At 47.2% G+C, this 27,693-nt stretch overlaps 2 protein-coding genes across 3 annotated transcripts in view; one reads left to right on the top strand and one right to left on the bottom strand.

The window, feature by feature from the left end:
* MIB2 (MIB E3 ubiquitin protein ligase 2) overlaps nt 1–21,819 on the bottom strand; it is a 70,504-nt gene extending 48,685 nt beyond the window's left edge. Inside the window, exon 1 of one of the 2 annotated variants that reach the window (XM_083752544.1) lies at nt 21,564–21,819. The gene's annotated coding sequence lies outside the window, so the exon portion shown is untranslated. The remainder of the gene's footprint in view (nt 1–21,563) is intronic. The other variant, XM_083752547.1, reaches the window with a different exon arrangement.
* The window catches only part of CDK11B (cyclin dependent kinase 11B), a 235,201-nt gene that overhangs the window by 109,438 nt on the left and 98,070 nt on the right, over nt 1–27,693 (top strand). The gene's annotated exons all lie outside the window — the stretch shown is intronic.

Raw genomic sequence — 27,693 nt, 5'->3', positions numbered from 1 at the left:
GAAGGAAAAGGAAAGAGCGTTCAATGTAGAGCAGATGCGAGGAACCTTTGGCCCTCTCGATGTCACTGAACAACAGCTTCCATGTTCCAAGGCCACTGGCTATGCTTGCTGGGGGTTCATGGGAGTTGTAGTTCTGCAATAACTATAGGGCCAAAGGTTTCCCCATGCTGACGTCAAATTTTGTACATACTGATGCAACAGACTTAAACAACACTCTGTGTACCTGAAGGTAAAGTGATTTAGAGATCCATGCTCAAACAATCAAACTTCAAAGCAAAAGCTGAATTCTCAACACAGCCATGAGGGCTAGAAGCTTGCTTTTAAAACCTGTTCTTAAATAACAAAAACAAGAGCTAGAGACCTGTAGGAACCCCCTTTCCATACCCAAACCTACACTGTGTACTCCATTGCAGGTGTGGGGAAACTCTGGTTCCACCTCCTGATGCTGCTAAACTCCAGTTTCCATCTGCTCTAGCCAGCATGACCAATGGCAAGGAATGTTGGGAATTGTAGTTCAGCAACTTCTGGAGGGAACAAAGATTCCACACGCATACTCTACTGGAAACGCAGCTTTGGTGTTCCTGCCCCATCCCCATGGACCATCCCCATGGTCAGCAAACTTTTTCAGCATGGAGCCGGTCCACTGTCCCTCAGACCTTGGGGGGGGGGCAGACTATAATTTGGAGAGAAAAAGGAATTAATTCCTATGCCCCACAAATAACCCAGAGATGCATTTTAAATAAAGGCACACATTCTACTCATGTAAAAGCATGCTGATTCCCAGACAGTCCGTGGGCCAGATTCAGAAGGCAATTGGGCCGGATCTGGCCCCCAGGCCTTAGTTTGCCTACCCATGCCATGGACTAACAGAAAGAAGACAGTAAAATAGAGCAGTAGTAGCAGTTATTATTTCTACCTGCCCTAAGGTCACAGGGCAGGTGGCTGACCAGATGCCAGTGGGAAGCCCACAAGCAGGATCTGAGCATGACAGCAATTTCCCCCTCTTGTGGTTCCTAGCAACTGGTATTCAGAGGCATACTTCCTCTGGCTGTGGAGGCTGAGCATAGCCATTATGGCTAGTAGCCTTGGATAGCGTCCTCCATGAACCTGTCCAACCCTCTTTAAAGGCCATCCGACCTGGTGGACACCACCACTTCCTGCAGCAGCGAGTTCTGCAGTTTAATTACGCACTGCGTCAAACACAATGTTAAAAACCAGTTTGAAACTGAAATTTAAAATATGCAACAACAAATCCACCAGGGCTTTAAAACATCCTGAATTGGAACACAGTGGTACCTCGGGTTACAAACACTTCGGGTTACAGACTCCGCTAACCCAGAAGTAGTACCTCGTGTTAAGAACTTTACTTCAGGATGAGAACAGAAATCGTACGCCGGCGGCCCGGTGGAAGCGGGAGGCCCCATTAGCTAAAGTGGTACCTCAGGTTTAGAACGGTTTCAGGTCAAGAATGGACCTCCAGAACGAATTAAGTTCGTAACCAGAGGTACCACTGTACAGGTACCTCGAAAGTTATCCACATTTAACTTGTACGCATTATTCAGCTTTACGCGCTTGGCAAGAAAATTTAAAAATTTAAAGAGGCCAGGAAGGGGGCAGGCTTTCGGGGGGAAAACACTTTGGCAATCCCACCCACAACTGAATCCGACATTTTTCGACCATATGCAATTTGGGCTTTAGACACTATCCCCAGAACATAACCCAAGCGCAAGTCGCCTATAGAGAATAAAACGAGCGATTGAAAAGTCAATTAAACCAGAGGTTTGGTGCAAGGGGAATGCTTGCCTAAGCAGCTGTGTCTTCAGGAGCCGGCGGAATGCCAATAAAGATGGGGCCTCTCATATATGATAACCATCAGGCCTCCTGCGGGATCAAATTCCATGACTGAACTATGCACTTGGGAAAGCCAAGCTGGGGTGGAGGCCGGGGGGGGGGGAGGGTTGAAGGGGGAGAAGAGGATAAAGGCACCATGCTCATGGCCTTTTCGTTCAGCAGGAGCCTTACAATTGCAACCCAGCTGGAGGCACCCCCACACTACGAAGACAGAGCAAAGCTCAACCACCCGCCCTCCATATCCCTTCCTCAGACCTTCCCTCTCAATTCTTCGTCAGAGGACACCCCAAATAAAACTGACTGTCCGCAAGACTCAGGCCAACTATACCAGGAACGTTCTCAGCCGCAGAAAGTGACTTCACCTTCATCAGACCTACCTTCTCAAGTAGCCCAAGGCAGCAAAACACAACTAAAAACAAAAACACTGGGTTCTGTCCAGCTAAGTCCTGCAGCAAGGACATCCACTGAAATTAACAGACCTAACTTGGCCACGTTCACTCCCTTCGGTGGGTCTACCTTGTGTAGGCCTAGCACGGGATGCAACTAAAAACAGCCACCTGTCCTCACCATTAATAATGATGTCAGGGTTGCCAGGGAGAGTGTGCTTGAGCCATCAAATGCATCAGTGAACAGAAATGCTTTTAAGTCTCTCCTGAAGATCCTCAGCATCTCAGGGAGCAGAAGAGTGAGGGACCAGATAACTGTAGAGACGACAGCTCCCGTTGGCCACGCTGGCTGAGGTTGATGAAGTCCAACGACGTCTGGAGAGTCAGAAGTTTCCCATCCCTGAGATAACAGGTGACGGGCAAGGACTCTACCTGAGAACCTAGGGCAGGAGTGGGGAGGGATGGACCTCTTTTTAGCACAAGGTCCATGTTCTCAGTGATGGGCAGGGCCAGAGGGCAAAGTGGGAGGAGCAACAAATGTAGATTTTGACCTGGCCGTAGGCTAATTTCTACACACATACACATCCTCTCACCCAGGCAAAAGTCATGATCACAGCTCAAGGACACATTCCAGCCAGGCAAAAACATTCAGGGTGCAAAGCAGGGACCGCAAAGGGTGTGGTCTCAGTTCCGAGGGCCAGATAAAGAGGCCTGGGGGCCACACTGGTCCCCGAGGCCTGAGGTTGCCTCCCCCTGCCTAGCATTCAAAATTTGCCAGGCAAATTTTGCATCTGGCTATTGGCCACTTAGGGACGCAGGTGGCGCTGTGGGTTAAACGACAGAGCCTAGGACTTGCCAATCAGAAGGTCGGCAGTTCGAATCCCCATGATGGAGTGAGCTCCTGTTGTTCGGTCCCAGCTCCTGCCAACCTAGCAGTTTGAAAGCACATCAAAGTGCAAGTAGATAAATAGGTACCGCTCTGGCGGGAAGGTAAACGCCGTTTCCGTGTGCTGCTCTGGTACGCCAGAAGAGGCTTAGTCCTGCTGGCCACATGACCCGGAAGCTGTACGCCGGCTCCCTCGGCCAATAAAGCGAGATGAGCGTCGCAACCCCAGAGTCGGTCACAACTGGACCTAACGGTCAGGGGTCCCTTTACCTTTATTGGCCACTTGCGACCTGATGCCCGGGCATCAGGATGGCACCTGATGTCTCCTCCACCTGGATCCTTGGATCTTGACCGTTTTCACACACTAGCAACACACCCTGTAGAATTCTACTTGTTATATTTTAACTGCACAATCAGAATGAAGTTCAGGAACAAAGAAGCAGTATTGAGAAGTACAGCTTTTGAGCCATCTGGCCCCAAATGGCAACTAGGCATTCTGTTTTGGCGACTACAACCCTGGTTTAAGAAGCCATTTGGCACCTAGCTTATATATCTGAGTTTCTAACACTGGCCTTGCCAAGTGACACCGAGCCAGATGAGCAAGAATTGGGACATCCCAGAATATTTTATCGGTCAAGTCACATGCTGGATTTTTAACAGAGAAATGGCAGGGAAATGGGAGAGAGAGTAAAGTCACGGACCTGAAGATGTTTCACCCGTCGCAGCAACAAAAATAAAAGGCACCTCTGGAATGGTCCTTCAAAGCCATCTGCCAGCGATGAACAACACAGTGCCTTCCAGATGTTGTTTTACTACGACTCTTGGCATTCTTGACCACCACTGACCTTGCTCAGGTCCAAGCAACCTGCATTTCAACACCATCCCAAGGGCACAAACGTCAGCCAGCTCTCTTCACATACAGCAGTACCGTAAACACCATGTGCTACCTCAGTGAATTCGGTGCCAAGCAAAATCCCCAATTCCTTTGGGAATCAATGCAAAATTAACACCAGCATAAACTGCACAAATTAAAGCAACTTATATCTCTTACCTGGTGTAGCTAATTATGTTTTTGCTAGTCATGATGGACATGAGTTGAGTTGGGGTGGGGGAGAAGAAGGTATGCACACCAGGAAGTGACAGTGACATGCACTTTGGAACTCCCTGCCTATTGACATTAGGCAGACGCCTTCAATGAACTCTTTCCAGTGCTTACCTAAAACATTTTTGTTCAGGCAAGGCTCTCCAGACAGGTAGAATGTGGGCATGGGTTTTAATTTGCCAATTTTAATTAACACCTGTTTTAAAAAACTGTCTTTTTCTAACCACTTCAATTTTTTAAGTTTTTGTAAACTGCTTAGAGGCTTTGTTACAATTGAGTGGCATGTAAATGCTGTGAATCAAATAAATGAAACAAAACGAAAAATTTCCTGCTTTCGAGATTGTACCTGCCATTGCCCTCTGCAACAATAAGGGCTAGAAACTTGACGGATGCTTTTAAAAATGAAGACTGAGATTCCCTAGGAGCGGCATTCCAGGCTTCACCCCTGAGCTCCTGTGGAATCGTGAGATACGTACGTTCTCACCTGCACGATCAGTTGGGAGGTATCTTCAGTGAAGTACTAGGAAAAATCTGAAGCAACAACATCTGGAAGTTTATCTGTTAGCAGGACAGCAGGTGCTGCTTCACTATGGCGCCTATATTTAAATTGTCTCCTCGCCGATGGTTTAGAGTTTATCTCTATGGTCTCTCCAATGGCACCACAATTCACGCCCAAGGAAACAGCTGCAAAATCCCCATTCATAGTGCGTCCATTTTGCACCCCATTCTCCGAAAAGTATCTCCCCAAAACTGGAACTGCAAAAGGGCAGGAAATTATGGGAAAAAATCAAGAAAGAAAAAACAGCAACAACATCCTTTAAGAGGCCCACGTGAAAAATAAAACAATTGCACTTCTTTTAAAAAAAATAGGGAGGGGAAAAAAGATGCAATTTCCAAGTAACTAGAGGATGGGTAGCGAGATCCTGAGCTTTTGTTTATACTACCATTTGGGTACCAGAGTGTTCTTCTGGAAGCTTACAGCCAAGGCTGACACAAGCAGGTTGCAACAGAACGGGTGGGTGAGATGGTGGTTTCGAGGTCCAGAGGTGGCGGTTTCGAGGTCTCCAGAGAACGCTCAGCAGCTGCTATCAGACGCCGTCCAGCCCCTCAAAATCAGATTATTTTCCTGGGGCTGCATTAAGAGCTGCCAGATTTCTGGGCTAGACCCAGCAAAGGTGTCCTGAGATAAACAGAGAGGCTGGAGGTGTGAGAGACCCTCAATGCAATTTTAAAGGCTCCGCCGAGTCCTCCCGGCTGGTCGCTGGCACCCGCCCAAGCCACCCTGTCTTCTCCGGATCCCCTGTCAAGCAAGCTCTCTCCTTCCTCCTGTTTGCTGCTGCTGCTTGTCAAAAAGAGAAGTGTCACGGATGCATCAAAATCCGTTCGGCAATTGCAAGAAGGGAGCTTGGGGTGGGGGGTAGGGAGCCCTCCTTTTTCCAGGAGGAGAAGCTGCTTTAAGAGGAGGGGAATTATAATACAGATGCTTCTCTCCCCCCCCTTTTTTTAGCTGAATGACTGGAGGCAAGGGGGAAGAGGAGGAGAAACGCAGCAGTCACTTGCCCTTTAAACAGAAACACACACACATGCAAGCCAACCAGCCTTTGCTTTTTCCCCCCTTTTTTTTGCAAAGGAGGCTGGACCCAGCGAGGAAGCACACGCTCCCTTCAAAGACCATAGATGGAAGAGCTCGATTATCCAGGCCCCTTTCCTGGCAGACCGCTTCTCTGTGCTTGCCTTTTTAAAGCAGCGGTTGAAGAGGAGAGATCAGGATGGAGGGTGGTGCTTGTCTTATGGCCCCACCCCTTCCCTCTCCTCTAGCCACACCTCTTGGGCACTTGGCCCCTCCCACCCACTTCGCCAAAGAGGCCTGTTTTCATTTCACGCATTCCACAAAATTTATACACCGCCTGATTGGGGAGGGAAGCCGCACAAAGCGGTTTGAAAAGAGACTAAAACGGCAAGATGATCAGCAGAAACGACCCTATGCAACAATCAAAGGATAAAATCGGCGCTATACAAAACGACAGATTGAAACAGGCACCCACATTCCACATCCCTGCGTAGGCTTGTAGGGACAAAAACGTTTTTCGCATGCGCCAAAAAGAGCACAGTGATGTCAATAGGCAGGGAGTTCCAGAGTTTAGGTGCTGCCACACTAATAGGCTGGTTTTTTACAAACACGGAAAGGGAATTAAGTGGCACCTGGAAGAGTGCAAGTTCCGCAAAAAGATACAGTGGTACCTCGGGTTACAGACGCTTCAGGTTACAGACTCTGCTAACCCAGAAATAGTGCTTCAGGTTAAGAACTTTGTTTCAGGATAAGAACAGAAATCGTGCTCTGGCGGCGCGGCGGCCCCATTAGCTAAAGTGGTGCTTCAGGTTAAGAACAGTTTCAGGTTAAGAACAGACCTCCGGAACGAATTAAGTACTTAACCCGAGGTACCACTGTAAATGAATATAATCATCCAGGGACACATTAGCCTTCATTTAAGGGCTAAATGAAACCGACCCTTTAGACAGTGATGGCCAAATTTGGCCCTTCAGCTGTTTTGGGACTGCAACTCCCATCATCCCTAGCTAACAGGAGCAGCGGTCAAGGATGATGGGAATTGTAGTCCCAAAACAGCCGAGGTACCACTGTAATATAAATGTAGTAATATGCAAAGAAAAAAAATATACGACCTGAGTACAGGCAGAGTACTTTCCTCTCACCACACAGCCTTTCGGGAATTCTGTGAGTGGCCTTAGACAGGGATAAGCCATATATTTTGCAGAGAGTTTGGTTCCAGTTTGTAGCTCACCCAGCTCCTAAGCCATCCAGGCAAAGATTTATTTCCTTGCAATCATCCTGTTTTAAAAAGTTACTTTGGTTCTTAGGCTTCTGACAGCTCCTCCAGTTTCCCTCTGTATAAAATCATTTTTGTTACAGTTGTTCACCGGTTCAAAATCTATTCTTTCCCTGTAAAATTGTTGTTTTACTATGCTCAATAAACCTCCTTTTTAAAAAAATATAGCTGCAGCAGCAAGGTATGATCAACACAGTATTAAAAAATGTAATGCCATAGCAGGTCTTTTTCAACCATCATTCGATGATGCGGTGTCGAGCAATTGTTACCTCCACGCTACCCAAAGCTTTCCCCACCACTTTCCTTACTGCAAACAGACCAGGGTATGGGGGGGGGGAGTGGGCTTGCCATGCAAGAGCGTGAATCAACTTTAATTGCATAAACTGAATTTGCCAGTATCTGATTGAACACCACGCACAAAAGAGTGACCACCTGGACTCGCCCTTAGGGTACATCTAGGCCACATATTTAAAGCACAGGGTTTCCCCCTAAGAATCATGAGAAGAACCGTTCGCCCTTGCAAAGCTATAACTCCCAGCACCCTTAAACTACAATTCCCAGGGTTCTCTGGGGGAAGCCATGTGCTTAAAATGTGTGGTGTGGATGTGACTTTAGTTAAGGATGGAGCATAGAATCATAAAATTGGAAAGGACCCCGAGGGTCATCTTGTCCAACCCCCGGCAATGCAGGAATCCTGGAAGCTACATCCACAGGATCAGGCCACTAAGGTCCATCAAGCTTGGTATTGCCTACACTGATGGGCAGAGGCTTACCAGGGTTTCAGGCAGGAGTTTCTCCCCACCATACCTGGAGAGGCCAGGGATCGAACCCGGGGACCCTCTGCATGCAAGGCAAATGCTTTGCCCCTGAGCTACTGCCCTTAGTTGCTCCTTTGCATGTGAAATGTCCCTTTGGCTTGTTATGGAGATGCTGAACTGCCCTGCATTGTTGTGAGATGTAAATAAAAACACCGTAAAATAAAGGATGTGAGCGGGGAGGGCAGGAGAGGCCCAAAGGCTTTTACAGCAGAGCCATTTTAAACCAGTCAATGCAACTGACTGGTTAGTAGCTGGCGGGTCTGTTAAAAAACAACAGCAACCCAACCATTTTAACCGGGTTTTAGGAACATAGGAAGTTCATACTGAGTCAGGCCATTGGTCCATCTAGCTTAGTGACCAGCACTAGCTCTCGGGGGGGGGGGGGGGGGGGCATTTCCAGCCCTACCTGGGAGTTGTTGGGGAATGAAATTGAGACCTTCTGCATGTGAAGCAGATGATCTAACCACGGAGTTAGGGCCATGAACACCACCTGCCATTTTCTTCCCCTGTAGTTACCCATCTTGCATTCTCCTAACCTTTACAGAACAAAGCAGACACCCTTGGCAGGTATGAGGTCACCTTTTGTTGCCAGTAAACAGTACAAAAGAGAGGGGGAGGGAAGGAGACGCTCATATGCCAACACCTGAGGTTGCATTTTTAGGTCTTTTAACAATCGAGTTGGACAACCATGTTTAGAGGGTAAACAGACAGCTGGAAATCAAGGACTTTACACCTTCAGTTTTCAAAGGAAGGACAAACACCAATGCATTTTTTAAATTTCTTTTTGCCCTCCGAACGCCCCTCCTGTCTCAAGAGAGAATGGAGTGCACCTCTGGGGGTGAAGTGAAACCGGACAGAAGTGACCTCTGGGGGCGCAATCCTGGACAGTCTTTGCCCAGCTGCCACTAATAAGGCCAGGAAACTCGTGAATCGAGCAGTGACACGGAAGGCGGAAATGCTGAAGGGCTGGGTGATTGCGCACCCTGCCATTATGTTCGGCAAAGAGGCCTTGTTCCGTGACAATGGCGTACATCTTTCCGATCGGGGAAATGATGTTTGGTTGGCCGATGTCATTGAGGGTATTAGGTGTTGTGCAGTTGTGAGGGTATTGGCAGCGAGCCTTTGGCTGGAGTGGCAGTTAGGCATTGGTAAAACCTGGTTCTGAGGAGGGGAGGTGTGGCCATCACCTGCCCCTACAGCAGCCTTTCTCAACCTGTGGGTCCCCAGATGTTATTGAACTACAACTCCCATCACCCCTAGCTGGCAAGGCCAGAGCTCAGGGATGATGGGAGTTGTAGTCCAACAACATCTGGGGACCCACAGGTTGAGGACCGCTGCCCCACAGGGATCCGGAGGTGCGGACCTTGTTCGAAGCCCGGGTAGGGGCTAGGGCCATGCCACGACCCCATCGGGACCCTGGGGGAGCTTTGAGTTGATGTACATTAACAGGGCTCCCCTTACTGGTAGTTGACCCTTAGTGTACTTCCTGCATGGCAGGTAGGAGTCAGATATAGTCTGTGCAATTCCAATGCCTAAGCCAATACCACTCACATTCTGTAACCAATAAAGTTGTGACCTTAATTCACCCATTAACCTAAAATACTGATGTTTTATGGGGGAACTCAGGGCCTTGACTTGAAACTCCTGGGCTACCCAGATGACAAGACCCACCCCTCTCAGTCTTGATGATGTGGTCCCAAAGGAAAGAAGAGCACTAGCTTGGCTGCAGGAGTTGCTGGAAGAAGGTGTCCAACTGTCTTAGGGACTCCGGATTTGTGTAGGGTTTGCTCCTTAGCCTTTTCTTCTCCCAAAGACAACCCGCAAGGGAGCGGAGCTTTAGGGTCAAAGTTTCCCTTCTCCTAGACAAGCCCTATCTGTCCCTTATTTCCCTCTACATCACATGCAGAAACTACCTTCTTCACCGTTGGACCCACTATTGGTCTCACCCACCAGCTACTCTCACCTGGTTTAGCTGGCCAGTCAAAGTCATTCCCTGGGGGATGGGGTGGCCGCTGTCGCATGCTGACAGCTTCTAGCAGCCACAGGCGAGAGCTGAATGGGGGGAGGGAGGACACCAATGCACCCTTCATAGAATCACGGTGCCAGAAGAGACCATGATGGTCCTCTAGTCCAGGGTGCAAACCTCTGACCTGTGGCCAAAATGCAGAAAGAGGTACATTCACATAAATATTAGCAGATCCCGTGGCTTCCAGCACTACGCAGGCTGAGTCAACAGGGCCTTGCGTTGTTGACAAAGCTCAGGAACAAGTAGCTGCCAGAAGGACACATGTCTGTCCAAGGCTAGATTCGGCATTTCCCTTGCCCCTCAAAATAATGTCGCACCAGCAAAAAAATAAAAGTTGCTGATTTGGCTAGGGACACCCTAGCAAGACAGAAAAAGCTGGAGAAGGTTCAGAAAAGGGTGATTGAAATGATCAACGGGTTGGAACAGCTCACCAGCGAAGAAACGGTACAACTTTTTTTGGGGGGGAAGAATCAAAGTGAATGCAGGGAGGACACCTGATAGAGGTGTATAAAATGAGGCATGGGCCTGAGAAAGGAGATAAAGGTTCAGAATGGAATTTTTCACACAGCAGAGAGAACTGTGGGATTTGCTCCCAGCAAGATGTACAAATGGCCACAATCTCAGGTGTCTTAGAAAAGCAATCAGACAGATTCATAGAGGATATGAATCCACTAGCCACAATGACCATTACCAGTCGACAGTGAATCATAAGCAGGGAGAGTTGCTGTTGAGCTCAGGTCTTGGCTATGGGCTTTGCAGAAGCATCTGATGAACCACTGTAAGAACAAGATGCTGAACTAGATGGGCCATTGGGTCTTCCTATGTCCTTCAGAAAACCCATCCAATGCACACAAGGTACACCCCCATTTTTCTCACATACACACACACACCCTGCAAATCATTAACTTATTTTTTTCCACAGATGTCCACTCCCGATTGTAAAAAAAAAAAAGCCTCTGCAATTGAAACGGAATTCTAGCTACACTGGGAAACTAAAAAAATATAGGGCATCTAGTATAGGGCACCAGAGAATTCTCTGAATAAGGGATGCTCCTCAAAATAAAATAAAGAAGGGTCTCTGGCAGTCCCAAGCAGGACTGACAGCTTACAGTTGCTGCAAGCCTTTTCTCCCAAAGGCTCACCAAAGTCAGCTGAATGAAGCACACAGACATACAGACATCATTTTATTTGCATGCCAACTTTCCACAGTTCAAACCATGCTCAAGGCGGCTTACCTAAAAGCCCCACATAACTACAAGAAAAGTACAGTTATACCTCGGGTTACAGATGCTTCAGGTTGCGCACCGGCCCGAACCCAGAAGTACCAGAATGGGTTACTTTTGGGTTTCGGCGCTTGCGCAGAAACGCTAAATCATGCTTTGCGCATGCGCAGAAGTGCTGAATTGTGACTCCGCGGCTGCGCAGGCGCAGCACTGTGGGTTGCGAACGTGCTTCCCGCACGGATCACGTTCGCAACCCGAGCGTCCACTGTAGTCATAAACAGTAAGCAAAACATTAAAAATATATGACCAATCTGAACAATTTCCACATAAATCATAACAGAATCTAAAATGATGATACAAAAAAAACCAACAGCAACTCCCCAGCCCAAAAGTCTGTTCAGCAACCTCAGCTTTTGCAGCTGGAGTCAGTCCAGGCTCTGCCCTCCCAGGCCAAGTGGGGAAAGGCATTCCAGGACTCACAGCCAATATTGGTGCATCCCTTATTGCCAGCCAGCCAGCCTTGCGATCTAGCTGCTTTTGGATTCTTTTTGTACAGCTCAATAAGGAAAGCTCACCACTTCCGGGTACCACTGTCCTGGCAACACCACCACCTTTTAAGCACACCCATTGAGCATCACTCCCTCCCATCAACAAGCATGCCTTACATTGTGAAGTGACGCTGTGCAGATTAAAAACCCACAGAACTGTGGAGTTGGAAGGGACCCCAAGGGTCATCATGTCCAACCCGCGGCAATACAGTGGTACCTCGGGTTACATATGCTTCAGGTTACAGACTCCACTAACCCAGAAATAGTACCTCGGATTAAGAAGTTTGCTTCAGGATGAGAACAGAAATCGTGCTTCGGCGGCGCGGCAGCAGCAGGAGGCCCCATTAGCTAAAGTGGTGCTTCAGGTTAAGAACAGTTTCAGGTTAAGAACGGACCTCCAGAATGAATTAAGTACTTAACCCGAGGTACCACTGTACAGGAATTACAGCTAAAGACTGTTGGAAAACCTCCAATGAGGGAGAGTCTACAACCTTCTGTGGGAATCCATTCCACAGTCGAAAAGCTCTAGAAAGGTACTCCTAATGGTTAGCTGGAATCTCCTTTCTTGTAATTCGTATCGATTGGTCTGGTTCCTACCCTCTGGAGCAGCAGAAAACAAGAAAAGCATATCTCTGCGTATACACAGGAAGGATGGGGAACCTCTGGCCCAGAGGCTGAATGTGCCCCTGCAGCGCTCTGTCCGGCCCTCAGGATTCTCTTCAGGCCACGCTCCCTCACTGCCATGTTTTTGATTGGCTAGAATGTGTCCTTGCATTCTCATAATCCTTCTTGCCTGCCTGGACGCAGGACAGAGGTGCATGTGAGGAAACTACTGTAAAATTGACATTTGCTGCCCCACCCACTTTTGTCTCTGGCCCCGCCCACTACAAGCATGAGGCCCCTGGAAGGGAATGTGGCCAGTGATCTGTACCAACTCAGGCTATGGCGACACGATCGGGCGGGTAATGTGGTGGCACAACATTCCCCACCTCCCCTCTAGGCTTTGCCACCCAGCCTTGCAATTAGCCACTGGCCTGGTCGCCTGTGGCAAGTTGTGGGGGGGGGAGGGAAGTCACCCCCTGGGTAATGAGAAGAATGTTCCAGATAAAAGAGAAAGCTGGGGTGTGGTTGTTTCCTCTTGGTAACCACCTCTGGAGTTTCAAAAGCCACCAGCTCACTACCTGGGCCCTGAAAAACAGAGCTATCACAGCTGCCCCAAACTCCCAATCCTCTAAGGTTGGAAAGTCTCTTTCTGCTTTCATTTTTGCTAGCTTGCGTTCTTTATTCTCCTTGTGCTAGCCACAGAGTCACGCGGACCACCTAAGCTTCTGCCACCAGCAAGCAGATGAAGTCTTTTCTGATCACCCACTCTTAAAGCTCATCTTTGCCATCATATGGGCTAGGAACTTGGTTCTTTTTACAAATTAAAGTCAATAATTGCAGGGAGCTGGACTGTGGACAGAAGTACCCCGGCTCCTGTGCTTCCACCCTGGCTGTCATACGCCCAGCAGCTGACACCGTCAAAACAAGCAGAAGGGATCAATATCGTTTTAGGTCAAGCATCAGAGCTTTTGGAAGGAAGTCAAATCAGTGACAAAGCTTTTGTCAAGCCCTGAACTTTTGCTTTGGGATATGAATGCATTGCTTTAACAAGGGAAGTGGGAGAGACAAAGAGGCCTATCTCCGCCCCCCCCCCCTTTAAACATGTCAGCGCATTTGACTCCTTAAAACACTGATTTGGCGATTTAATAACTTCTCGATCCGCTGTGCTTTGCTCTTGGAGGGACCCTATCCAACACGGTGCCTCAAAGACGACCCAGCCAGGTTCACGGTGAAAAAAGCACCGTGCCCCCAGGGTTAACATTTTGCAGCATCAGCACCAAACCTCATAATTGTTTTGTTACGAAGGCGTCTCATGAGCCCGGACCTCAAGAAAACAAAGTAAAGGGCAAAAGTATCCCTTAGGAAAAAGCAGGGCAACTAACAGCAAACACATCTACTCCATATACTTCTGTGACAAAGGCATGACCTTTATGAAAACACCAAACCATTAGTTCTTGCAACCCATTAAAGCAAATTTCAAGTCCAGCAAAGTACAGTGGTTAAGAGCGCAGGACCAGGATCTGAGAGACTGAGGTTCAAATCAACACTCGGTCATGAAGCTCACTGGGTGACCTTGGCCGCCACTCACCATCTTTCTCAGCCCAACCTACCTTGCAAGGTTGTTGTGAGGATTTTTAAAAAGGGAGTGCTGTTGGGGAGAGAACCATGTAGTCCACCTTGAGCTCCATGCTCCCTGTCACATCAAATCAACCTTGTTGGACAACTGACCAAAGCCAGACCCCCATCCAACATGCTTCCTGCACCTCTACGAATGTACAGAGAAGATGTAGCAGCTGTAAACTTTGGGGAGAAGGGTCAAGTTTTTTTGCTTTGTTTTAAAAAGTTTGGGTTGGTGGCAGCGGTTGTAATAAATGGATAGGGAAAAGCAGCCTTGAAAATAAGGCAGTAAGTAAGTAGCCTGCAATCATCTTTTACCAGCATGATCAGACGCAGGATGGAACACTCTGTCACTGCTGTACCAGCCCACTGCTTGCAATTCCTTATCATCTATGGGGAAGAGTTGTTGGTCGGTTGTTAGAGTGTTAACTTTGCATGCAGAAGATCTCATGTTCAATCCCCAGCATCTCCAGGTAAGGCTACGATCCCCCAAGTCTGAAATCCTGGACAGCTACTGACTGGGTAGATGCTAGTAGATAGACAGACCAAAGGGAAAAGGCAGCTTCCTGTTTTCCTAAATAGTGATGTATGGAAGGGAGAGCTGGACCATAAAGAAGGCTGATCGCCGAAGAATGGATGCTTTTGAATTATGATGCTGGAGGAGACTCTTGAGAGTCCCATGGACTGCAAGAAGATCAAACCTCTCCATTCTGAAGGGAATCGGCCCTGAGTGCTCACTGGAAGGACAGATCGTGAAGCTGAGGCTCCAATACTTTGACCACCTTATGGGAAGAGAAGACTCCCTGGAAAAGACCCTGATGTTGGGAAAGATTGAGGGCACAAGGAGAAGGGGACGACAGAGGACAAGATGGTTGGATAGTGTTCTCGAAGCTACCAGCATGAGTTTGACCAAATCGCGGGAGGCAGTGGAAGACAGGAGTGCCTGGCGTGCTCTGGTCCATGGGGTCACGAAGAGTTGGACACGACTAAATGACTAAAGAACAACATTTTCCTAAAAGGAGAGGGCTTAATATCTAAGACTGGGTTAGCAACTGATGCAAAAGGGCCTTCAGGTCATAAACCACAATTTTCAAGGATGCTCGGCCGCACAGATAAGGCACTTCCTCTCTCTATAGCACCTGACACAACAAACGAAGGATAGGGTCAAGGAAGAGGCAACTCAGCCAGCAGCGTGTGAAAAAGATCGGCTCCCACGAACAATGTTCAAAATTAGCCAGGCAAATTTTGCACCTGGCTTTCAACCACTTACAACCAAGCAAAGATGCCTGAGTGCCTGAACAGAGCCTGGCATCTCCATATCTGGAGGTGCATGTCTGGGGATCCTTGGATTTTGACTGCTTTCATACACTAATACCCCATTCTGTAGAATTCTACCAGTTATATTTTATCCGCACCATAGGAATGAATTTCTGGAACCAAAACGCTTTTTTCTGGGCAGCCAGAGCAGGAGAAGTCACCACTAAGAAAAAGAGGTTGGAATAGGCCATTACAGATGTGGGCTGTCCCTGGATCAAAGTGACTTTCCTTCTTTAAGTTCTCAAAGCACTTAACCTAGCTCAAGGCTGTCAACTGAACTAGCCAGATGTTTAACTGAGAATTGATCACAGACTGAGAATTGATCACAGACTTTAACTGAGAATTGATCACAGACTTTAGAGCCCTCTTGCCCCAAAATGGCAACTAGACATTCCGTGTTGGCAACTGCAACCTTGGTTTAAGGAGACACTTGGTGCCTAGCTGATATATCTGAGCTTCTGTCACCACCCAGAAAAGGTCTCCATAAAATGGGTAGAGAACTTATGATACACAGAGAAGGTCCCAGATTCAGCGGCAGTGTGTCCAGTTACAGAAGGGATGGGGAACTTGAAACCCAGAAATGTAGCCCTCTAGGTCTGTCTATCTTCTACCCCTCCAAACTCTCTCTCCTCACCAGCCCTGCTTCACGATCTCCTTGAGCATTTTTGCCTGACTGGAACGTGTCCTTAAACTCTGAGCATGCTTCCTGCTTGCCTGGAGAGAGGCTAGAGAGTAGTGGGTGTGGGTGGGTATAGTTGTGGTTGTGTAGAAAATAGTCCCATTAGCAAAGGTAAAATGGACATTCATTCCTCTGCCCATTTTTAATTCCAGCCCCTGCCACCTTGGAATGTTTCCCAGAAGGGAATGTGATCTGGGAAAGGTAACCCATCACAAGTTAAAGGATCTCAAGTAACAGGTGGCAGGCAGAGGGGGTTGGGTGAAGCCACAGAAATCACATTGGTTGATTAGAAAACCCGAAAAGTTCATTTTAGAATGGAATGATTTCAAGATTTATTTGAAAAGTAGTTGTAATCTAAGCACAGTAGTTGCCTTTGAATGATTTCTGTAACTAACATGTATGAAAGAAAATGATATCAAAATAACAAAAGAGAATTTTTAAAAATAATGATGAATTAAAGTAAGATGTTTATTATAAAAGAAATACGGAGACGATGGGAAGTCATTGGTTTGTGTAGAAAACGCATAATTGAATTTGTATGCGTTTTTTGTGAACATGGACATTCTTATTGGACTGATTGAAATGAAGATAATTATGTGTTGTGTATATATGGAAAATGAACAATAATGCATTTAAAAAATTTTAAAAACCCAAAATCCACAGGTGAGCATTTAAGGATCAACCACGATGCTATGAACCTGCAAGAAAGCTTTCGAGTTCACCACAGTTCCACATCAGGCTGGAAGTTAAGGGGAGCGGAGGAGAAGCTGGCTTGATATCAAAACCTGCATTTAGTCCATGGCTTTAAGATGGAGCTAAGGAAGAGACTGGGACTTAACACGCCTCAGGACCTCGATACCTTAAGGACAGCTTCTCCCCACACAAACGGACCCAGGCCCTGTGCTTGTCATCTGCGGCCCTTCTCTGTGTCTCCTCTCCCCGAGAAGTTTGGAGGGCAGCAACGGGAGAAGGGGCCTTTTCTGTGGTGGCTCCCCGATTGTGGAATGCTCTCCCCAGGGAGGCTCGCCTGGTGCCATCATTACATGTCTTTGGACTCCAGGCAAAAACATTCCTCTTCACCCAGGCTAATGGCTATTAAATAATCTATGGCCTGCAAAAGAGCGCTGTTAGTATGATGATTATTCTACTATTAGGCTGTCTGTCACCATGCTTTTTACTGTTTCTATTATGCTTTTCTCATTGATGCTTTGTAATGTGTCCTTAATGTTGCCCAACGCCCTCAGGTCTTTCGATAAAGGACGGTATATACGGTAAATTGAATTAACAACAACAACAACAGGTTCTATGAAGGGTTCAGGTTGTGCTACGGTTGCTCCTGGGCCCAGGAAGTAAACAACAGCCGATCGCCCCCTATTTTTCTAGAATACTTTCCAGCCAGGCAACACTGCTTGAGATGGGTGGGAGTGAAGGATTGTGAGGAGCGGGGCCTGGGGAGGGTCCCGAGGGCCAGACAGATATCCCCAAAGGGCCGCATTCAGACATGAGGTCAGGGTAGCCTATGTTCCCCCCAGATTCGCAAGGACCGGGCCCTTCTCCCGAAGCAAGAGCAGATCAGCGGGAGTTAAGCCTAATCCACCCTGATGGTCTCAGGCCCACAGGGCAACAACTGCCAGGAAGCAGAACGAATTGAGTAGCGAACTGTCTCAACACTGAGATCCTGTGTGTGTGTGTGTGTGTGTGTGTGTGTGTGTGTAAACAAAAAGGAGAGAAAAAGGATTGGGGTTTAGCGACACTGACTGGCGAGTGAGCACCCAACTGTACAGAAAGCGTTTATTCCCAACGACTGGCTGCCTGGAATATTTCGGAAGGAGGCAAGGTGGCTCTTAGGAAATTAGAGGGAAAGACAAACCACTGTTTGTTCTTTTGGGGCCATCTAAGTTCTCCACTGTCAACTCCGGGGACAGGGAAACCTTCTACAGCACAGGGGCCGCGTTAACTTCTGAGAAGGCTTCCAGGGGCCAGATGCTAGTGGTTTGGGGAAGGTGAGAGCAGGTGGAACAATGAATGCAAATGTCCGCTTTGTTCAGGAGGCTGGTTTCCACACATACATACACACACCACTTCCTGTCCTCCTTGTGGGCAAGCCATGAGGCATGCGCAGAGTTCAAGGACCCATTCCGGCCAGACAAAAACACTCAAAGAGGGTGTGGAGAGTTCCAGAGACCACAGAATAGACCTGGAGGGCCGCAGTTGGGTTCCAGACCTGAGGGTTATCAATCCCAGGTCCACAGGGATGGACAGAAGATCCCCAGGATTTCAGCCCAACCTGGCGATGCCCCGGGAGATCAAACCTGGGACCCTCTGCAGGCAAAGCTGGTGATCCACCCTTCTGCGACCTCTGCGCTGACATGGGAAGAACACAGCCCTGTGGCCTAAAACTGGTGTGTGTGTGTGTGCTTAAAGAGATTTTTCACAGCACATTAAAAACTATATATGAAACAATTGGCTTGTTTTTGGCCTCTGTCTGTCTCAAGAGACAATGGAGTGCGCCTCTGAGGGTGAAGTCAAAACGCTGTGTTAGTAGCACTGATGTGACCTCCCCAGGGCACAAACCTGGGCAGTATGCATTGAATGGAGGTCCTGGCCTGCCCAAACAACAGGACTCCCTTCTTGGCCTTGCTGATGTGGTCCAAAGGAAAGCAGAGCAAAACGTTTGGCACCTGCTTGGCTGCAGGAGTTGCCGAAAGTAGGCGTACAAAGTGCCAGTCTTAGTGACTCCACTCTGGATTTGTGTAGGGTTCACTCCTAAGCCTTTTCTTCTCCCAAAAATGTGTTGCAAAATGTGATACAGATTTTCTCTCTCTACAGCAGTAACCAAAAATAAAAGTTCACACAATTGTGTGTGCATGCCCATGCACATAAAGGTAAAGGCAACCCTGACCATTAGGTCCAGTAGCGGATGACTCTGGGGTTGCGGTGCTCATCTTGTTTTACTGGCTGAGGGAGCCGGCATACAGCTTCTGGGTCAAGTGGCCAGCATGACCAAGCCGCTTCTGGCGAACCAGAGCAGCGCACGGAAACGCCGTTTATTTTCCTGCTGGAGTGGTACCTATTTATCTACTTGAACTTTGACGTGCTTTCGAACTGCTAGGTTGGCAGGAACAGAAAGTAAGTAATGGGAGCTCACCCCATCCTGGGGACTAGAACTGCCGACCTTCTGATCGGCAAGTCCTAGGCTCTGTGGTTTATTGCCCATGCACATACACACACACAAATAACTATTTTGAATAAATTCAGATACTGACTGGGGTGAAAAAATCTCCTGAGAAGGATTGTTGAAAGAAGCAAGTCCCAAGATTCAATCGCTGACCTGTTAAAGGGACCGAGAACAAGTGATGAAGCAGATCTTTCCCTGCCAAAGGACCCCAAACAGCCTTTCCAAGTCAGAGAGAGAAATCCCAGGTTGGATGGAAGAAGCCTGGCCTGGCAGAAAAAAGCAGCTCGAATCTTCGCTCTCTCCGAAAAGTCATTTGTCACCTTCATTTCTCCCTTACACACACACCCTGCAAACCATTCCCTGCACCCCTCCATCTAATACTTAAGATTGTAAGGCCCTTGGGGGTTGCATCCAGCCACATTTCACTCAGAGCTGACAGCCTGAAATTAATGGCCCAAATTCTGCTCCGTCCATGAACTTCAATAGGTCTACTCTGAGTAGGACTAAACTGTGGCGAGGACCCCCCCCCTTCTTATTTCACTCTGCAAAAAGTACCAGGTAATATAGAACCAGGTATTATAATTATTCCCAATTATTTTTTAAAAAAATTATAGTACCTTTTCCATTGAAAAAACCTAAGGTGCTTTAAAAGGAATGTACAAGAACAGCAACATGCAATAAAATTTCATTTTCCAACAACTTTTTAAGTGGACATATTTTATTTTATCCATTCTTTATTCGTACCAGATTTGAAACTGATTTTTTATATATATATATATATATAATCGGTAGTATCCAATGCTAGCCCTACTCAGAGTAGACCCACTGGGGTTAAGAGATATGGCTAACTTAGATTCATTAATTTTGATGGGTCTGCTCTGTGTAGGACTACAACCCTGCATCTTTATATTGCTGATTTCCTTCCCCACCCCATCCAACACACACTTTGTTCATTACTTTGGGGTGTTTCATGGAAAGTGATTCATAACTGAAATAACAATTATGAACATTTTGGGAAGGTGGAAAAAAAAACAAAGCAAGCATCACAAAGCCAACCAACTAGAAATTTTAAATGCATGCATTTTAAAAATAAATTTAGGTACATTTTAATTTGTTTGCTCTTAAGTTCCATTTCATTACTGCTTTACTGTTTTCATGCTTTGTTTTTTGCTTTGTTTGTATTTCTTATTGCTTTCAGGTTGCAGAGAAGCTTGGGGGGGGGGTTATATTTAAGCGGCTTATAAACGCTTTTAAATAAACATATAGTTAAAGAGAGGCACACAGAGATGCTGGTAGAGGTCATCCGCGGAATAGCATCAATTTATGATTATCCCATAAAGCTGCAATCCTAAGCCCACTTAGTCTGGGAGTAAAGTCCCACTGAATTCAATGGGACTTAAATCCAAGTAGATATTTGTTAGGATTGCTCTGTAAGCGTTGCCCAGACATCCTCAACAGGAGAGAGGAAAACCCCAGCTTTTTTCCAAAACCACACGGATGTCCCACACAATCAACAGGTACCAACAGCATCTTAACCTTTTCTGGTATAAATCTCCCATACCAATGAGGCACAAAGTGGGTGGAAACAGCAGCAAATCCACAGGGAAAAAGCGTAAATAACTATGGTACCAAGTTAAAGGTCTGTACAACCCATGTCCCAGTTTGAAGGCAGATTGACAGCCCCACTCTGGGAAGATTTTTTCTTCTTCTAAATTCTGGATAGGAGTGAAATCATGCAGAGATCCTTCTCGACCCACAGCAAGAGATGATTTCGGACCCTGCCTATCCATGCTCAGGAAATGTCCTACTTAAACCTCATCTTATCCCCTTTTGCTGGCCAAACACCCCATCAATAGCCACCAATATTTTCTTATTTTTTAAGCCTTGCAGGTTCTGCTTGGATTGGGGACCCCAGCTGTCCTGTTTAGCAAACTCGGCCAATAAAATCCCTCCAAAGCAATAGATAGATAGATAGATAGATAGATAGATAGATAGATAGATAGATATTTAGGTCACCTAATCCATTTCCACTAAAAGACCCTTCCTCGCCTAACCAACCCTTGGAAATAGCTTTAAGCCAGTCCTCCACCCACTGAGCACATTTAAACATTTGCAGCCGGGTGGGAAGGTATAGGAAATACAAGAGAGTCCCACAAAACGCCCCTGGTAGCTCCCTACTACCAGAGAGGAGTTGCCAACTTATGCACCGGCCTCCCGCAGCTGTGCCCGTTTTGCAGGGAAGCCGCGCGCAAAAGCCCACATTTTAGGCTCCCTTTGTCCACCTGCCAGGAGGGGCTGCGGCTGGGATCTGTCGTGGATCTGGAACGCCAAGCCATCGCAGCTGCCGCTCTGCTTGTTTCAAGGGCGGCTTTTAAGAGCACAGGAGCCACGGCAAGTTGTTTATCTGTGGTCATCTGGCAACTCCCTCCCCTCCGAGCTCCGAGCAGCCCTGCAGATCCCTCTCCCCCGGAATCCAAACTTACTGCAAAGTTTCTCTCCCGAGGCAGCGCCTGATCCACTCTCTTCTCGGAGATGCTTTCTCCCCGCAAAGCTGTTAAGCAGTTCCCTCTTGAGTCCGGCAGCCTCTGCCTCTGCTCCTCCCCGCCCCCCCCTCTTTTGAGCTTCCTGTTCCTTCCTTTGCAGCAAGCTCAAAAAGCAACCAGTACATGCACACGCACCCACACACCCCTTTCCCTGGATCTTTTGGGCGTCCCTATGATCGCCTGAGGGCGCAAAGGCTTCCGGGAATTGTAGTTCTCCTTCTCCTAGCAAAGCAGGCATCTTGAGGTTCCAAAAACTCCATTTCCCAGCAGGCACCGCGCCACGCTCTGGTTGCTAGCACGAACCAGCCCGGGGGTGTTTAATTTTTTCCCCTTCTAAACTCCCTTCCCTGTCGGTGGTGTGGAAAGGTTTGGGAATGCCCAAGGACAAGCGCCATCTCGTGGGGTTGTTTTGTTGTGTAAGCGGGGGAAATAAAAAATATCCCATGCTTGATTGCGAGAAGCATTAGAAACCAACCGCAACAAGTCCCGTGGCACCAGAAAACAGCTTATTTCCCCTGAAATAATTCTGGGAACTGTAGTTTACTCCCTCGCCGAGCTACCATTCCCAGCACCCTTCACAAATCACAGTTCCCGGGATTGTTTTTTTTTTTTGGGGGGGGGGAACTAATGTGCTTCAAGTTGCAAGAAAGGAGATTCGGACTAAAAAGAAAGAAAAAATTTCTGACAGTAAAAGCTGTTCGACAGTGGAACACGACTGTCTCTTGTGGACGCTCCATTATTTGAGGTTTTTAAGCAGAGGTTGGATGGCCATCTGTCAAAGATGCTATGATTTAAGTGGATAGCAGACGGCGCACAGCCAAACAGGTGTATTGTGTGTTAACCAGGGTGCCAACAACCCCTTGGTCTGACCTACCTCATCAGGTTGTTGTGGGATTTAATGAGCAGAGGGAGAAGGACGTGCACCATCTAAGGTGGAATATAAATGCAAGAAACGTTTTTTTTTAATTTAATAATAATAATATCACCATGGGATGATATTATTATAGAGGTCCCTTACCTTTAATATCACCATCTGTGCTGTCTGCATTTCATTTCTCTCAGATACCACCACTAGCAGTTCCATAACTCTAGTTACAGGTAGGTAGCCGTGTTGGTCTGCCGTAGTCGAAACAAAATAAAAAAATTCCTTCCAGTAGCACCTTAGAGACCAACTAAGTTTGTTATTGGTATGAGCTTTCGTGTGCATGTATCTGAAGAAGTGTGCATGCACACGAAAGCTCATACCAATAACAAACTTAAAAAGGTAAAGGTACCCCTGACCGTTAGGTCCAGTTGCGGATGACTCTGGGGTTGCGGCGCTCATCTCACTCTATAGGCCGAGGGAGCCGGCGTTTGTCTGCAGACAGCTTCCAGGTCATGTGGCCAGCATGACAAAGCTGCTTCTGGCGAACCAGAGCAGCGCACGGAAACACCGTTTACCTTCCCACCAGAACGGTACCTATTTATCTACTTGCACTTTGACATGCTTTTGAACTGCTAGGTGGGCAGGAGCTGGGACCAAACAACGGGAGCTCACCCAGTCGCGGGGATTCGAACCGCCAACCTTCTGATTGGCAAGTCCTAGGCTCTGTGGTTTAGACCACAGCGCCACCCACGTTCCTAATAACAAACTTAGTTGGTCTCTAAGGTGCCACTGGAAGGAATTTTGTTATTTAGTTCCATAACTGCAACCCCACTAGCAGCAGGTTAGGAGCAGTAGCCAAGTCAGCAGCAAAACAGATAAAACTTTTGTTATAATCTTCCTGCTTTTCTTTGCTACTGCTCCTCCATGAAGGGAGAGGAGATATGCTGGACCCATTCGCTTCTTATTTGCCACAGCTGGTCTTGACACCAGACCTCTGGGTGGGGTGGGGAGGTTAAAGGGAGAAAATTGTTGGTCTGATGTAAATGATTTTTGGACTGGAGGAGGTTGAGGTTTTGCTTATTTGTTAATTAATGGGTCTGATTATTGCTTTGTTTATTATTTGAGTATTTTTTTTAAAAATGGGTGTTATGTGAAATATTACTGTATTAGTGTATTATATTATTCTCCCCACTTTTCCCCTCTAAGGTAATATGCATTGTATATCTTTCTTTTTTTATTTTTGCTTTTGCTGTAAGTTTCGCTTGGAGACCTTCGGGTGACTAGCGATTAATAAGTCTAATAAATCAAATGAAATGAAAATGAAATGAGAACTTTGTAACTTTGTGTCTGAGCTTAGCTGCCACCCCCCCCCCACTTCCCTCCCTTTTCCTTTTGTGTTTTGCCTTTTCCAACTGTAAGCCTGAAAGCAGGGAGCCTCTCTGGAAGCTGCTCTGAGTGCCTTTCTTTAGCTGAACGACGGGGTTTTAAAAAGCGCTTTAAGCAAACTTGTTTTCTTTTTAAAGAAACATGGAAATGACGGAGAAAAGAAAAGGGGAATTGAGTCTGTGAACAGAGAGGAATAAGAGGGAGGTAATCAGAAAAGAAGTGAAAATGTCAGGGGGGGAGAAACAGGAGACAATAATATATTTATAGCCCACCCATCTGGCTGGTTTCCCCAGCCACTCTGGGCAGCTTCCAACAGAATATTAAAATACAATAACCTATTAAACATTAAAAGCTTCCCTGAACAAGGCTGCCTTCAGATGTCATCTAAAAGTCTGGTAGTTGTTTTTCTCTTTGACATCTGCTGGGAGGGCGATCCACAGGGCAGGTGCCACTACCAAGAAGGCCCTCTGCCTGGTTCCCTGTAACTTGGCTTCTCACAGCGAGGGACCCGCCAGAAGGCCCTTGGCACTGGACCTCAGTGTCCGGGCAGAATGATGCGGGTGGAGACGCTCCTAAGTTCTACTCAAAGTAGATGCATTGAAATCAATGGCCTTGAGTTGGTCATGCCTATCCATTGAATTGGGTCTACTCTGTGTAGGAGTAACACTGAATACAACTCATCCAGAGATGACTTACAATGAACAAGGAAGTAAGGCAGATGTTGTGGACTACCACTCCGATAAGCCTCAGCTGGCACGGCCAAGAGTCAGGGATAATGGAAGTTGTAGTCCAGAACATACCCACTGCCTTGCAGGATATATTTGGGAGAAAAAAAGGCTTAGGGGTATACCCTAGACAAGTCCAGAGTGGAGTCCCTAAGATGGTTGGATGGTTGGATGGCAATTCCTGCAGCCTAGTAAAGTTAAGGTAAAGGGACCCCTGACCATTAGGTCCAGTAGTGACCGTCTCTGGGGTTGCAGCGCTCATCTCACTTTATTGGCCGAGGGAGCCGGCGTACAGCTTCCGGGTCATGTGGCCAGCATGACTAAGCCACTTCTGGCGAACCAGAGCAGCAGCTGTTCCTGTTGCTCTGTCCCAGCTCCTGCCAACCTAGCAGTTTGAAAGCATACCAGTGCAAGTAGATAAATAGGTACTGCTGCGGCGGGAAGGTAAACAGTGTTTCTGTGCGCTCTGGCTTCTGTCACAGTGTCCCGTTGTGCCAGAAGCGGTTTAGTCCTGCTGGCCACATGACCTGGAAAACTGTCTGTGGACAAAAGCCAGCTCCCTTGGTCTGAAAGCGAGATGAACCCCATAGTCAGCCTTGACCGGACTTCACCATCCAGGGGTCCTTTGCCTTTACCTTTTTACCTTTGGGCCACATCATCGAGGCTGAGAGGGGTGTCCTGTCATCTGGGAGGCCCAAGACCTCCCTACACACTGCCCAGGCTTGTGCCTCGGGGAGGTCAGATCAGTGCTGCTAACACAACAAAAGCAATGTGGGAGGCAGCAGTTCCCGGTCTCTGCAGCCACAGCAGGTGCTGTTATTCTGCAGCAGTTTGACTTCAGCCCAAAAGTGAACTCCATTTTCTCTCAAGACAGATGGATGTCGACAACAACAGTCCAGAGCATCTGGACTGTTTGCTGGAGTGAGGGAAGCCCCTCCCCAAATCCACCAATTATGCCATTACTATAAAAGAATGAAAACTGAATCTACACTGAATGCTTTTTTTTTTTTTTTGAGAAAACTTTGTAAGTCTATAGGCCAGGTTAGGGTTTCCAGACCCCTGGGGCTGACCTGAAATTTGCATCCAGGTGGCAAGGAGAGGGTCTGCATCTGCAAGTAGGTGAGAATGCCTCCAGGACTCAGTGCTCAGAAGGTGCGCAGAGAGGAAAAATCACCAGGGCCCACCCACAAAGCACTTTACAAAAAGCACAAAGCGATTACATTATTTGTAGAAACTATCAAAACATCCAGAAAATTAAAACCAGCAATAAGCTAAAAACACACCTGCATTCTTCATAAATGGGTAGGCTTATCTACGCACAAGGGAAGTGGGTGGCACTGTGGGTTAAACCACAGAGCCTAGGACTTGCCGATCAGAAGGTCGGTGGTTCGAATCCCCGCGATGGGGTGAGCTCCCGTTGCTCAGTCCCTGCTTCTGCCAACCTAGCAGTTTGAAAGCATGTCAAAGTGCAAGTAGATAAATAGGTACCAGTCCGGCAGGAAGGTAAACGGTGTTTCCGTGCGCTGCTCTGGTTCGCCAGAAGTGGCTTAGTCATGCTGGCCACATGACCTGGAAGCTGTACACCGGCTCCCTCGACCAGTAAAGCGAGATGAGCGCCGCAACCCCAGAGTCAGTCACGACTAGACCTAATGGTCAGGGGTCCCTTTACCTTTACCTTTACCTTATCTACACAAAATATTTTTAAATAGGTGATGAAAAGTGCAAAGTGAAGGCGCCTGCATTATTATCAATAGGCAGGGAGTTCCAAAGTTTAGGTGCCGCCACACTTAAATATTAATTTATTCCAGATGTGGGACAGGTATTACATGGCATATATGGGATAAAGCAGTCTCACAGGTAAACTGATGCCAAGTTGTTAACAATGGCTTGGCAAGCAATCCTTCACAGGTGCTTTACAGGTGTCTATGGCCATGCTTATGTTGTTCTCACACACAGGTCACCTCCAGACTGGAAATTTATGTTTGTGCGGGATTAAAGCATTCTGCCACCCTGGAGCGACAACTGTATTTTAAAAAAAAGAATTGGGCAGTTTGCAGTTTGGAAAGTGACAGGAAATACATTGGAAAACACAGAAGGAACGAACAATTAATGGGAAGACATGTAGAAACCTTGCAAGTGAGTGAGGATAAATGCTGATTGTCGTAAATCCTCACTGAATGCTCAGCAAATGCCTGTGGAAATTAAAGGCCAGGATGAATGGCCTCTAATGAACAGGTCATCTGGAGGAGCTCAGGGAGGTGTCAAAACCTGCATAGATATCTTATGTAAATTTATTTATTTGATTAATTAAGTGGTTGTGAAAAGGTGAAGAGCTGAAATTAAGACTAAGAAATTGACATATTTTCCCACATGTGTGGCAGCAAATGACCTTCCTCTGGGCCCACACTCGAGCTGCAGAAAACTTTGCAAAATGGTTAATCCAAACCCCCACCCCCGGGCTTCGCTGTTGCTTTTTAAAATCTTTTTAAAGTCTTTTAAAGTCATTTTTAAGTCTCTTGGTCGGTTAAGGACCTCAGTGCCCCATTTGGCCAGAAGAGGGAGACGCAGCACCACGCCTCAACTTGAGCGTCGCTCGACAGCGTGGAAAGTCTTTTGCCGCATAGAACCCCATGCGTCTTCTGCACATGAACCTCCCACGGTGGGAGCCACACTGTCCGGGATGCGCACGGTGCTCAGAGCTCTGTGCAAAACACCACATCCAAAATGCGACTCCCCTAAAACTTCCCAGATGATATACGCAGTGCTTTAACTTGTGCATTACTTTCCGGGCGTTCAGAGAAAACTGACCTTTGGGTGCAAGAAGACAATATCTAGGGGTGCTGAGTGTGTGTTTGATGCTTTTGGGGATTGCCACTGTTTTTTACTGGCCCAGCCGCTGTGCTTTTAATAGTATTGTATTTTAATATTCTGTTGAAAGCCGCCCAGAGTAGCTGGGGAAACCCAGGCAGATGGGTGGGGTATAAATAATAAATTATTATTATTATTATTATAGCCCAGCAAACAGAAAATGCACAGGATTAATTTTTATGCTACTAATCCACCCACTCAAATAAAACATTTACCTGCTCTGTGG

The sequence above is a fragment of the Podarcis gaigeae genome (genome assembly GCF_964106915.1).
Source record: "Podarcis gaigeae genome assembly, chromosome: 8".
Taxonomy (NCBI): domain Eukaryota; kingdom Metazoa; phylum Chordata; class Lepidosauria; order Squamata; family Lacertidae; genus Podarcis; species Podarcis gaigeae.
This window is presented reverse-complemented; position numbering and strand designations above follow the sequence as displayed.